Source organism: Equus caballus, unplaced genomic scaffold, assembly GCF_041296265.1.
Source record: "Equus caballus isolate H_3958 breed thoroughbred unplaced genomic scaffold, TB-T2T haplotype1-0000019, whole genome shotgun sequence".
Taxonomy (NCBI): domain Eukaryota; kingdom Metazoa; phylum Chordata; class Mammalia; order Perissodactyla; family Equidae; genus Equus; species Equus caballus.
The window spans coordinates 1,242,350-1,255,372 of NW_027222392.1; the positions used below are offsets into that span (position 1 = coordinate 1,242,350).

General features: G+C 39.7%; 1 protein-coding gene across 1 annotated transcript in view; it reads left to right on the plus strand.

The window, feature by feature from the left end:
- Window positions 1-751: 751 nt before the first annotated feature.
- LOC138922938 (rho GTPase-activating protein 20-like) overlaps window positions 752-13,023 on the plus strand; it is an 85,013-nt gene continuing 72,741 nt past the window's right edge. The window contains exon 1 of the mRNA XM_070259396.1: window positions 752-1,032. The gene's annotated coding sequence lies outside the window, so the exon portion shown is untranslated. The remainder of the gene's footprint in view (window positions 1,033-13,023) is intronic.

Here is a 13,023-nt window from a genome sequence, read left to right on the forward strand (position 1 = left end):
CGGAATCTACAAATGAAAATATCTATCAGTAATAAGTGGCTTCACCAAATTTGGAGGCCACAAAATTAGTATACAAAAATCATTTGTATTTCAGTATACTAGCAATGACAGCATTGGCAGAAATTTAAAGTATATAATCAGTTACTATTCTTCAAAGATGAAAAACTTAAGTGTAATTCTAAGAAATACACAAAAAATCTGTAGAAGTCTTGTACAGATCTTGGATTCTGAGAACTTTCAAATGCAGATGAAATTAATCAAAAAAAGTCGATCTAAATAAATGGAGAGATGCAGTACATTCGTGAGTCGCAAAATTTAGTATTGTAAAGAAGTCAATTTTCTTTTAAATTGATATATGTATTTAATATAATTCCCATCAAAATCTCAACAAGACATTTTGTAGATACAGAAAAAATTATGCCAAAATGTGTATGGAAAAGCTAAGGAGCACGCATAGCTAAAACACTTAAATAAGAGAATAAAGTGGGAGAAATAAGGCCACAAGCTTGTACAAGTCAAAGTTAGAGCGTTCAGAGCTGAATGGTTTTGGCAGAAGGATAGACGCAGATCAAGAGCACACGGTAGGCGTGGTTGGCGGCATTTTGGATGTCCATCACGCAGCCCTGCACAGCCCTCCTGCATTACTCCCCGCGACCAGAGAGGGCGCTAAAGGAACTGGCCCTGAGGTGAGAAGTGGATTGCCCCGCCAGCCGGAAGTCCGCGGTGGGCGTGTCAGGGGGGCGTGGCCGGCGCTTGGAGGCGGGGCCGCAGCGGCCAGCCCCTCCCCCAGGGCCCTCAGAGCCGGCGGCGGCGGCGGCAGTTGGGCGTCAGCGGACTTGGCAGCGGGGACGTTGGCGGCAGCGGCCCCTCAGAGCCTGGACCCCGGTGAGGGCGCCGACCCTGGTCGTGTGTGGCAGGTGACAGTCGCGGGCGCTGAGCAGGGACCAGACTCCGCTCGCGCTCCTCGTCCTGAACGCGCTGACTGACTGGAAGGTGTGGCCGCCCCGCGTGCCCCCCGAGGAGGATGTGCAGGTTTGTCCTCAGGGACCGAGGGCTCCAGGTCCGGCCGAGGGGGCACAGGGCGGGGCTCAGGGCGTCCGAGTGGCTCCTGAGCCCGGAGTCAGTGGGTTTGGCTCATTTAACTTGAGGCTTTGGGAAGCACGAGGGTAAAATTGGGCGAGTTGTGCAGGATTTCAACTCTAAACAGCCTCGTCATTTAGGTCTTTTGGGTAATATTGAAATTTCAAAAACTGCAGAAAGTAGTTTGTCAACGGCTTTATCGTCGATTGATGTGATAGCGATCACGGAGAATCACTGTTTTGCAGTTGCATTTCCTGTCGGTGTCATTTGGGGCAGTTTTGAGAGAAAACTACAAACCGTAGATGTGGTGGTTGAGAGGGTGGAACTGAAGGGCGGATGTCACTGACGTGAGAAGCTGGAGCAGGCGGATCAACGGTCAGAGAGCGGACCCCAGGGTCCCAGGGCCTGAGGGGGGGGCTGGGCGTTCATGTTCAATGGGAACAGGGTTTGTATGAGATGGGGAATGTTCTGGAAAAGGGTAGTGGTCATGGCTGCACAGCATTGCGGATGGACTTAATGCCGCTGCGTGCAAACTTAAAGACGGTCGGAACGGTAAATTTTGGGTTATACATATTTTACCATAATGAAAACAGATGATTAGGAGTGGAGAGCCGTGCTTTTTGTGCCAGCTTGTCCTCAAAATGCTCCTTCCCGCTTTCCTGCGATCACTTGGGGCAGAGATCTCCTTTCTAGATCCATTATGCCTCCCAGGAAGTTTATCGTGGAGATTTAAACAGTGTAATTTCTTTTAAGTCTTAATAAGTTTGCAAAGAAATTGGCTATCTGGGATGAAAAGCCATAGGGAGTTAGGATTGGGGGAGAAAGGATTCCATCTTTCTTTCTTTCATATGGTAGTTCAAGTATCAGTTTTTGAGGAATCTCCATCCTGTTTTCCAAAGTGGCTACAACAGTTAACATCCCACCAGCAGTATATGAGGTTCTCCTTTCTCCACGTCCTAAAACACACTTGCTATTTCTTGTCTGTTTGAATAGCCATTCTGATTGGGTGTGAGGGGGTATCTCACTGTAGCTTTGATTTGCATTTCCCTAATCGTTAGTGATGAACATCTTTTCAAGTGCCTGTTGTTCATCTGTATATCTTCTTTGGAAAAATGTCTGTTCAGATCTTCTGCCCATTATTTAATTGGGTTTTACTGTTGATGTTGAGTTGTATGAATTCTTTATGTATTTTGGATACTAATCCAAATATTAATGCAAACATCTTCTCCTAAGTTAGTTTGTCTTTGCATTTTGTTGATGGTTTCCTTTGCTATGCAGAAGCTTTTTAGTTTGATGTAGTCCCATGTGTTTATTTTTCCTTTTGTTACTCTTGCCTAAGGGTGCATGATATTCAAAAAGATACTAAAGCTGACATTTAAGAGTATATTGCTTGTGTTTTCTTCTAGGACTTTTATGATTTCAGATCTTACATTCAAGTCTTTAATCCATTTTGAGTTAATTTTTGTGTATGTTGTAAGATAATGGTCTACTTTCATTCTTTTCCATGTGACTGTCCAATTTTCACAGCACCATTTTTTGAAGACTTTCCTTTCTCTCTTGTATGTTCTTGGTTCCTTTGTCGAAAATTAGCTGCCCATGGATGCGTGGTTTATTTCTGGGCTCTCAATTCTGTTCCATTGATCTGAGTGTCTGTTTTTCTGCCACTACCAAGCTGTTTTGATTACTGTAGCTTTGTAGTCTATTTTGAATTCAGGAAGTGTGATACCTCCAGCTTTGTTCTTTTCTCTCAGGATTCCTTTGGCTATTCAGAGTTTTGTGTTGTTCCGTATAAATTTTAGGATTCATCATTGTATTTCCATGAAAAATGTTGTTGAGATTCTCATTCACAGTGCATTGATTCTGCAGATTGCTTTATGTAATAAAGACATTTGAACTATGTTTATTCTTCCAGTACATGTGCGTGGAATAGCTTTCCATTTCTTTATGTTTTCTTCAATTTCTTTCAATAGTGTCATATTTTTCAGTGTATGGGTCTTTGACCTCCTTGGTTAAATTTATTCGTAGGTATTTTATTCACTTTTTTGAGACTGTAAATGGATTTTTATTTTTGATTTCTCTCTCTGCTAGTTCCTTGTTAGTGTATAGAAATATAACTGATTTTCATATGTTGATTTTGTACCCTGAAACTTTACTGTATTCATTAATTATTTCTAGTAGTTTTTGGTTAATTCTTTAGGGTTTTCTACATAGAAAATCATGCCATCCAAAAATAGTGACAGTTTAACTTCTTCCTTTCCAATTCAGATCCTTTTTATTTCTTTTTATTGCCTAAATTCTCTGGCTAGGACTTCTAATACTATGTGGAATATAATGGTGAGAGTGTACATCCTTGTCTCATTCCTGTCTTTAGAGGAATAGCTTTCACTTTTTCACCATTGAGTGTGATGTTGGCTGAGGGTTTGTGGTATATGGCCTTTTTTACATTCAGGTACTTTCCTTCTATTCCTACTTTATTGAGAGTCATTATCATAATTGGATATTGGATCTTGACAAGTGCTTTCTCTGCATCTATTGAGATGTTCATGAGTTTTTTATTCTTCATTTTGTTAGTGTGGTGTCTCACATTGATTGTTTTGTGGATGATGTTGAACCATCCCTGCATCCCTGGAATAAATCCCAGTTCATCATGGTGTACGATTCTTTTAATGTATTGTTGTATTTGATTTGCTAATATTTTGTTAGGGATTTTTGCGTCTGTGTTCATCAGCAATATCAGTCTGTAACTTTCCTTTTTCGCATTGTCCTTATCTGGCTTTAGTTTTAGGGTAATGTTGGCCTCATAAACTGAGTTAGGGAGTGTCCCATCCTCTTCAACTTTTTGGAAGAATTTCATAAGGATAAATATTAAGTCTTTGAAAGTTTGGTAGAATTCACCAGAGAAGCCATTTGATCCTGGACTTTTGTTTTCTGGGAGGTGTGTATTACTGTTTTGGCTTTCTTACTAGTGACTGATCTATTCAGGCTCTTTATTTCTTCTTGATTCAGCTGCAGGAGGTTATATGATTCTAAGAATTTATCTTATTCTTCTGGGTTATTCAATATATTGGCATATGGCTTTTCTTAGTATTTTCAAATAATCTTTTCTATTTCTGTAGTATCTGTTGTAATTTCTCTTCTTTCGTTTCTCATTTTATTTGAACATTCGTTTTTTATTTGTGAGTCTTGCTAAGGGTTTGTCAATTTTGTTTTTCTTTTTGAAGAAGCAGCTCTTATTTTCGTGGATCCTTTCTTTTCTTTTTTTAGTCTATATTTCATTTATGTCTGATCTGATTTTTATTATTCCCTTCCTTCTGCTGACTTTGGGCTTATTTGTCTTTTTTCTCCTACTTCTTTTAGGTAGAGTTAGATTATTTATTTGAGATTTTTCCTGTTTTTTCTCCATACTGCTTTTACTGCATCCTGTAAGTTTTGGTATGTTGTGTTTTCAATTTCATTTGTCTCCGGGTGTTTTTTTGATTTCTCCTTTGATTTCTTCATTGATCCAATAGTTGTTCAGTAGCATGTAGTTTAGTCTCCATGTATTTGTGAGTTTTCTAGTTTTCTTCTCCTAGTTGATTTCTAATTTCACAGCACTGTGGTCAGAAAAGATGCTTGATATGATTTCAGTCTTCTTAAATTTATTGATGCTTATTTTTTTTTCCAACATATGGTCTATCTTTGAGAATGTTCCATGTGCACTTGAGAAGAATGTTTAGAATATCTATGCTGGTACTTTACAGTAGAATATTATATATAGAGAGAGGGAAAGTCCATCTGGTCTAGTGTTTGCTTTAATGCCAATGTTTCCTTGTTGACTTTCTGTCTGGATGATCTATCCATTATTGTATGTAGGGTGTTAAAGTTCCCTACTATTATTCTGTTGCTGTCAATTTCTCTCTTTACTTCTGCTAATAGTTCCTTTATATCGTTTGGTGCTCCTATGTTTGATGCATACATATGAATATGTCATGTCTTCTGGGTGGAATGTCCCTTTTATCATTATCGAATGCTCACCTTTGTCTCTTGCTATCTTTTTTGGCTTGAAGTCTATTTCGTCTAATATAAGTGTGGTGACACCTACTGTCTTTCAGTTGCTATTTGCTTGGAGTATTATCTTCCATCCATTCATTCTGAGCCTTTGTGTGTCTTTAGACCTGACTTAGCTCTCTTGGAGGCAGCATATTATTGGGTCTTGTCTTTTAATCTATCCAGCCACTCTGTGTCTTTTGATTGATGAATTCAATCTATTTCCATTTAGAGTGATTATTGATATGCGAGGGTTTAATACTGCTATTTTATCTATTGTTATCTGGTTGTTCTATGTTTCCTTGTTTCTTTTTCCTTGTAATTCTGTCTGCAGTTTCAGTCTGCTGGGTTTTTGTGATGTTTTTCTCATTTTCCTTTTTATTTATGATTTATGACTCTGCTCTGATTTTCCAGTTTTGTGGTTAACATAAGGTTTGTATAAAAGATCTCCTAGATGAGAGGTCCTTTTTCTCCTGATAGCACTTTATCTCCATTAGCCTATGAAGATACTATCCTTTTCTTCATCCTGTTCTATGTTTTTATTGTCACAAATTATCCTTTATGTGTGGTGAGTTTGTTATATTAAAGTGGTTATAGTTATTTTTGATGTGTTTTTTTCCCATTTAGCCTTTATGGTATAACTGTTTACTTAGTATGATATAGAGTTGCAATTTTCTGATTCTGTCTGTGTCTTTATCACCAAGCTGAAATCTTGTCAACCTTTTCCTTTTAGTTTCAGGTACGATGCTCCTTTGAACTTTTCTTGTAAGGGAGGTCTACTGGTGATAAACTCTCTCAGATTTGTTTGTGAAAGCCTTTGTTTCTCCTTTATATCTGAAGGAGAACTTTGCTGGATAGAGTATTTTTGGCTGATAGTGTTTGTCTTTCAATATTTTGAATATATCATTCCGCTCTCTCCTAGCCTGTAGAGTTTCTGCTGAAGAATTTGTTGATAGCTTCATGGGGGTTCCCTTTGTAAATTATTTTCATCTCTCTGGCCACCCTCAATATTCTTTCCCATCATTGACTTTTGACAGTTTTAATGTTACATGCCTTGGAGAGGTCTTTTTGCATTGAGATAATTAGGAGTTCTATTTCTTTCATGTACTGGTATATCCAGTTCTTTCCTCAGGATTGGGAAATTCTCAGCTATTGTTTCTTTGACTAAGCTCTCTGCTCCTTTCTCATTCTCTTCTCCTTCTGGGATACCTGTTATACTTATGTTGCTTTTCCTAATTGACTCATATATTCCTCATAGAATTTCTTTATTTTTTAAAAAATGTTAGTTCTCTCTCCTCTTCTACTTGAATCATTTCTACATCTCTATCTTTGAGTTTGCTACTTCTCTCTTTGATATGGGCTGCTGTATTTCCAGTGCTTTCTACTTTATTTTTCATCTCATTTATCGTGTTCTTCTCCTGAATTTCTGTTTGTTTGTTTCTTGAAAGTTTGAGTCTCTTTGATGATGTACTCCTTCTCTTCATTAATTTTATTTCTGAGCTCATTGAATTGTCTGAGTTTTCTTGTAGCTCATTGAGTGTCTTCATGACAGCTATTTGAGTTCCCTGTCAGTCAGATGGCAGTCATCCATGACTTCCAGTTTGATTTCTAGAGACTTCTCATTTCCTTTTTGTTCTGCCTTGTTACTGTAGTTCTTCATGGTGCTTGATGAGTTGATCCTCTGCCAGTGCATTTGTGGCAGTAAACACCTTTCTTATTTGGGTAAGACTTTGGGTACTTTGATTCTAGGCTGCTTCTGCATGTTTTTGAGAGCCTGCACATTTCACCATCCACTGCCACTGCAGAGACATTGTCAGTACCGTCCCTGTGCTGCTTGTGATTCCAAGGTTGTTGGTGCCTTGATGTTTATGATGTTCCTGCATTCTCAGGTGTCACCATCAGGGTGACAGCCTGCAAACACTTCCTCTGCATTTGGAGTCTCCTGAGTGTCATATTTTCCCACTGGCTCTCCATGGGCTTGGGTGAGGCTGCCCTGTGCTTCACTTGTGCTGCTGCTCCCAGGTTTTATGGCAGCATTGCTGCCAGGAGCAGTAGGTTCACAGGTGTCACTGTCACTGCTGGGTGACCAGGGTCTTGTAGACATTCCCTGCTGCTGGTAGAGTGTGTGTCAGGAGTGCCACCACTGGGGGCTGGGTCGTGGGTTCTGCTGTGGCTCCTGAAGCCTCAGGTCTCAGGTGCCATTTGCCACTGCTGGAGAAAGGGCAAGGGCTAAGACATGAGTACCGTTGCTGCTCCTGCAGCATTTGGATGAGTTTGACTATTTTAGAAATCTCGTATAACTGGAACCGTGCCGTATTACAGTATTTGTCCTTCTGTGTCTGGCTTATTTCACTTAGCATAATTCCCCTTGAGGTTCATTCATGTTGTAGTATATGGCAGGATTTCCTTTTTGTTTTTTTGGTTCCTCACTGAATTATATTCCATTGCATGTATATATTATTTTTTCCTTACTGTTTCATTTGTCAGAGGACATTTACATTGTTTCTACCTCATGAATATTGTGCGTAATGCTGCAATGAACACAGGAGTGAAATTTTCTCTTTGTGATCCTGATTTCAATTTTTTAGATAAGTACCCAGAAGTGGGAGAGCGGCATCATATAGTAGTTGTACTTTTGGTTTTTGAGGAAACCCTGTACTATTTTCCACAGTGGCTGCATCACTTTACATCAAACATTTACCCATTTTTCAATCAGGTTATTTGACTTTTTCTGTGATGTCATAGGTGTTCTTTTATGTATTTTTTATAATAACCTCATATCAGATATATAGCTTACAAATATTCTTTTCCCATTCTATAAGTTGTCTTTTCACTTGCTGTTTCCTTTGCTGTGTATATTTTCAGATAATTGTGACCTCCCTTTTCTAATTTTTGTTTTTGTGTCCTGTGATTTGATGTCATGCCCAAGAAATCATTGCCAACACCAATGTCATTATCCTTTTATTCTGTTTTCTTCTAACACTTTTACAGTCTCCACTATTATGTTTAATTCTAATCCACTTGGAAATCATTTCTGTGTTTGGTGTTAGATCAGACTCCTCAGTTTTATTCTTTTGAATATGCATATTCAGTTTTCTGCAAACCTTTTTTGGAGAGCTATCGTTTCTCCATTGTGTATTCTTGGCAACCTTGTTGAAGATCAGTTGACCATCTATGTGTGACTTTATTTCTGGGCTCTCTATTCTGTTTCATTTGTATAGATGTCTGTCTTTCTTCCAGTGTAATACTTCATTGACTATTGTAGCTTTGCAATATGTTTTGAAATCAGGAATTATGAGACCTCCAGCTTTGTTCTTTCTCAACATTGTTTTTTTCTGTTTGAGGTATTTCGTGGTTCCATGTAAAGTTTAGGGTCAAATATTTTTCTTTCTGTATCAGATAGCATTTGGATTTTGAAAGTAATTGCACTGAGTCTATATAACACCTTAGGTAGTATAGATGTTGTACCAATACTAATTTTTCCAATGGACATTGGATATCTTTCTGTTGATTTGTGTCTTTTTCAATTTATTTCATCAATGTTCTTTAGTTGTCACTGTGCAGATGTTTCAGTTCCTTGGTTAATTTTATTTCTAAGCGTTTTATTCATTTTGATGTCATTGTAAATGGGATTGTTTTCCAAATTTCTTCTGCAGGTAGTGTGTTGTTAGTGTGTGGAAGCACAACTGACTTTTGTATTTTGTTTTTGTATTCTGAAAATGTTCTAAATTTGTTTGTTTATTCTAACAGGTTTTGTGGAGTCTTTAGAGTTGTCTATATATAATATCCTATCATCTGCAGAGACAGTTTTAACTGTTCCTTTCCGATTTGGATGTCTTTTATTTCTTCTTCTTGCCTAATTGCTCTAGCCAGGACTTCAAGTGGTATAGTCAGTAGAAGTGGTGAGAGTGGGCATCCTTGTGTTCTTTCTGATCTTAGAGGAAAAACTTTCAGCTTTTCATCATCTGGTACAATGTTAGCTGTGATTCTGCCATATATGACCTTTATTATCTTGAGGTAGGGCCCTTCTGTTTTGAGTTGGTTGAATTTTTTGGTCTTGTTTTTATCATGAAAGAGTGTTGAAACTTGTTGAATGCTTCTTATACATCAATTGAGAGGATCATGTGTTTTTTGTCCTTCATACTGTTAATGTACTATATTACACTGATTGATTTTCATATGTTAAACCATCCTTGCATTCTAGCAAATATCTTACTGGTTCATAATGTATAAATTTTTTAAGGTACAGTTGAATTTGGTTTGCTGGTATGTTTTTTTGGGGGGAGGTTGGACTTTTGTGTAAATATTTATTAAGGATATTTTTGTGTTGTTTTGTTTATTGGTTTGTGTTTTCTTTATCTATATCTTATTTCATTGAAGATGGTATTTAAGGTGCTGGCTTTGGCCATTTTGGTGAGTTACTCGGTTTTCCTGTGTTTATTTCATGTGTACATGTTATTGTACTTTGATTTTTCTCCTGTTATCCTGTCTCATGTCAACTTAATTCTTAGACTAACCAGAAGGACGTAGAGGGTAGAGGAATTGTCATCCTCCCCTACAGTGGGAACCCTGCCTGTCACTCTTCCCCAGGAAATACAGCACCTGATTCTTGGCTCCAGCTCCTCTGTGTGTTGAATTCAGTTATTTTGGGCTGGGTGTGTTCTCACTGTTTATATTCTCTGGAGGAGAGTGTTCAAGATTGGAATTAGGAAATTGTACATTTTTCTAAATGGATACACAATTTAACACAACCAATTTGAATGAAGTTTCAAAAATATAAACTGAGGAATAAAAGAAAATTATAAGACGCATTTATAACTCTGCATAATGTATTGGAGAAGGGGACATGAAAAGTAGTGTCAAATATTCTGAGAAGAGTTAGACAGCCCATTTGTTGTCACCACATTCACAGAATCCTTGTGAACATACTTCTAGAGCAGCAGTGCTGGTTTCCCATCTTGGAGGACTCTTGGTATAAAGCTAAGAACTGTTCACCTGCCATCAAATCTGACCTCAGCACTGACAGAGTGACAAAATGGAGGACAAGGTGTCCATCAGCGCAGAACCACTGAGATGGGTCATCATAGGATTTTCAGAGTGAACGTATGCCCCACACTGTGGCGCCCACCTGGTGTTCTCTATATAAGTGTGTTTTTATATCTTGTAGTGCATCATTGAAGAGTAAATAGTTTGTTTGAAAAATTGAATAGAGTGTCACAATAATTGTTCTCTGTTTCTGGAAACGAGCTATATGTAGGAAATAGACCTGCACCTCAACTATAGTGGAGAGTGAAAATTTCAGAGTGAGAGGCCTAAAAGCTGACTTGATGGAAATAAATACAGTACATTTTTTTTTATTTGAAATACCAACCCACCCATTTCTACCATTTCTGAGATGTCACCTGACATTTCTAGGACAAAGAACATAAAATTTGTTCCTATTTAAGTGAAAAGTAGCAAATGGTATACATTTTCAGTATTAATATGAATAATTGCTGGGGCTGGCCCAGTGGCACAGCATTTAAGTTCATGCACTCCGCTTCAGTGTCCCAGGGTTTGCTGTTTCGGATCCCAGGCACGGACCTACGCATCACTTGTCAAGCCGTGCTATGGCAGGCCTTCTACATATAAAGTAGAGGAAGATGGGCACGGATGTTAGCTCAGGGCCAATCTTCCTCTGCAAAAAGAGGAGGATTGGCGGCAGATGTTAGCTCAGGGATAATCTTCCTCAAAAAGAAAAAGAATAATTTCTGAGGCTCTAATATATAGCATGGTGACTATAGTTAATAATACATTGTTGAACACTTTAAACTTGTTAAGAGAGTAGATCTTAAGTATTCTCACCAAATACAAAAAGGTGATGGATGTGTTAATTAACTTATTGTGGTAATCATTTGAAAATGTGTGTGTATATATGTATTAAATCACATTTCACACCTTAAATATAATACAATATTTACTTGTTAATTATACCTCCACACATTTGGAAATAGAATCATTGGAAATTCCATTTGAAAAGCCATATTTATCTGAGTTATCAAATTATGTAAATTCTTCTCTAGTCATCTCTATATATTACCTACTTTTTCTCTCTATGCAACGGAGACTGTGTATTTAGTGAACTTCCTATCTCTATGAATTCACTGAGAAATTTGTGTTCATTGTCACTGTGAAAGGCTAAATTATTCACTGAGAAATTAGTAAAGAAATATCACAATATTTTCACTAGTACAGTTCTGTTAGAGTGAACAGGTTGGGTAAAAAATTACATAATTATTTTGTAAATGGAGTATTTTAGTTACAAAAAAGAGTAAGATTAAAGCTGTGTTCTAGTTAATAAATTGATGCTCAATCACACACGTTTATTATTTTTTCACGAAAACTATACATAGAAAGAGAAGTGATGATACACAAAATACACAGAACAGGTAAAAATTTTAGGAAAAAAGTGAGAGAGTAGCCAAGTTTAAAGCAAAGTTGGTCTCTTTCATGGTATGAAATTCTTCAGTACGAATGCCCATCATGGCTGATTCATGACACATTTCTACCTATATTTGTGTGTGTGTGTGTGTGTGTGTGTGTTTGGAAGGGAGAGAGAAAGAAATAAAAGGAAAAGAGTAGGCAAAATACACCTTTCTGAATGTTTCCTTAAGAAGGTGCCTGGTGGGGATAAATAGAGGCAGCTGTGCAGGTCCCCCGGACCTCTAGCATGACCCCTGCTCAAAATAGCCCATCACCTCAGCTCCATCCGCTCTAATGTGTGCTCATTGTCATCTTCTGATGTGAGGGTCCCTGTGGGCAAGAGGATGGTGTGAAACTTCCCTTCTCCTGTCACTCAGCCATGGCTCAGTCACTCAAAGTCTGCTTTCCTTGTCTCCTGGGGTCTCAACCCTTAAGCCCCCTTCACTCCTCAGTCTCTCCCTCCTACAAGGGTCTCAGTTTCACCCTGGGGACGCTGCCCTCTTCGTGGAGCCCTATCCCCTTAGGTCCCAGGGCTGCAGCCCCAGCGTCATCCTGGACAGCTGTGCTGAGAGGTGGGTCCCAGAGCAGCCGACCTCTGTCTTTCTGAGGATGAAGAACAGCCTCTTCTCAATACCTCCCTGCCTTGTTCCTGTTGATGGACCCCCATCCCCACCAGGGGGGACATGAGAGGCATGAAGGGGGAGGGTCCAGGGGCCTGCACCTGCCTCAGTGGAAAGTGGGGTCAGAGAGAGGGGGAGTGCCTCCACCTTCCCAAACAGTGAGACGTGGCTGGTCTCAGGGCCTTTGTCCTTCTGCTGTGAGAAAGCAGCACAAATTGTCCCTCTGGGGCCAGTTCTCAGGGCCCTGCGCTCCACTGTGTAACAACTGAAGGGGCATCAGTGAGCCCACCATGTGAGGAGGCCTCTCTATGAAACTGAGGGGTCAGTATGGGGAGGAGGTTGCAGCCCAGTGAAGGCCTGGGTGAGGGTCCCACCCCTTTGTGAGGAGGGGACTGTGGAGAAGGCAATGCTTAGGGAGGCCCTGCCCTCCTGCAGTTGGGATGCTGACAGTGTATTCTGACATGGTGCAAAGTGCACCATGGCCAGCAGGGGGAGCGGTGGGCGTGTGTCTGAACCACATGTGATGAGAGAGAGCTGTGACCCAAGCACCTGGCTGCTTAGCTGGTGCCCTCTGCTCAGTGACCCCTGCGCCCCAGAAGATGCTTCCTCCCAAGGTCCCAGAAGAGCCCATATCATAAGTTACCAGTTCCATGTCATCCAATGATAAACTCCAAGGCAAAGGGGATTGAATCTTGGTTCACAGACAGGCTGGGAGAGGTGAGGGGAGGAGAAGGGGAAACAATTTGGATGAAGGGCTCTTGCTTCCATCAGAGTGAGGGAAGGGATGAGGGATAGATAATTGGGCAGCCCTGTGTCATCTGGGGGAGGGAGAGAG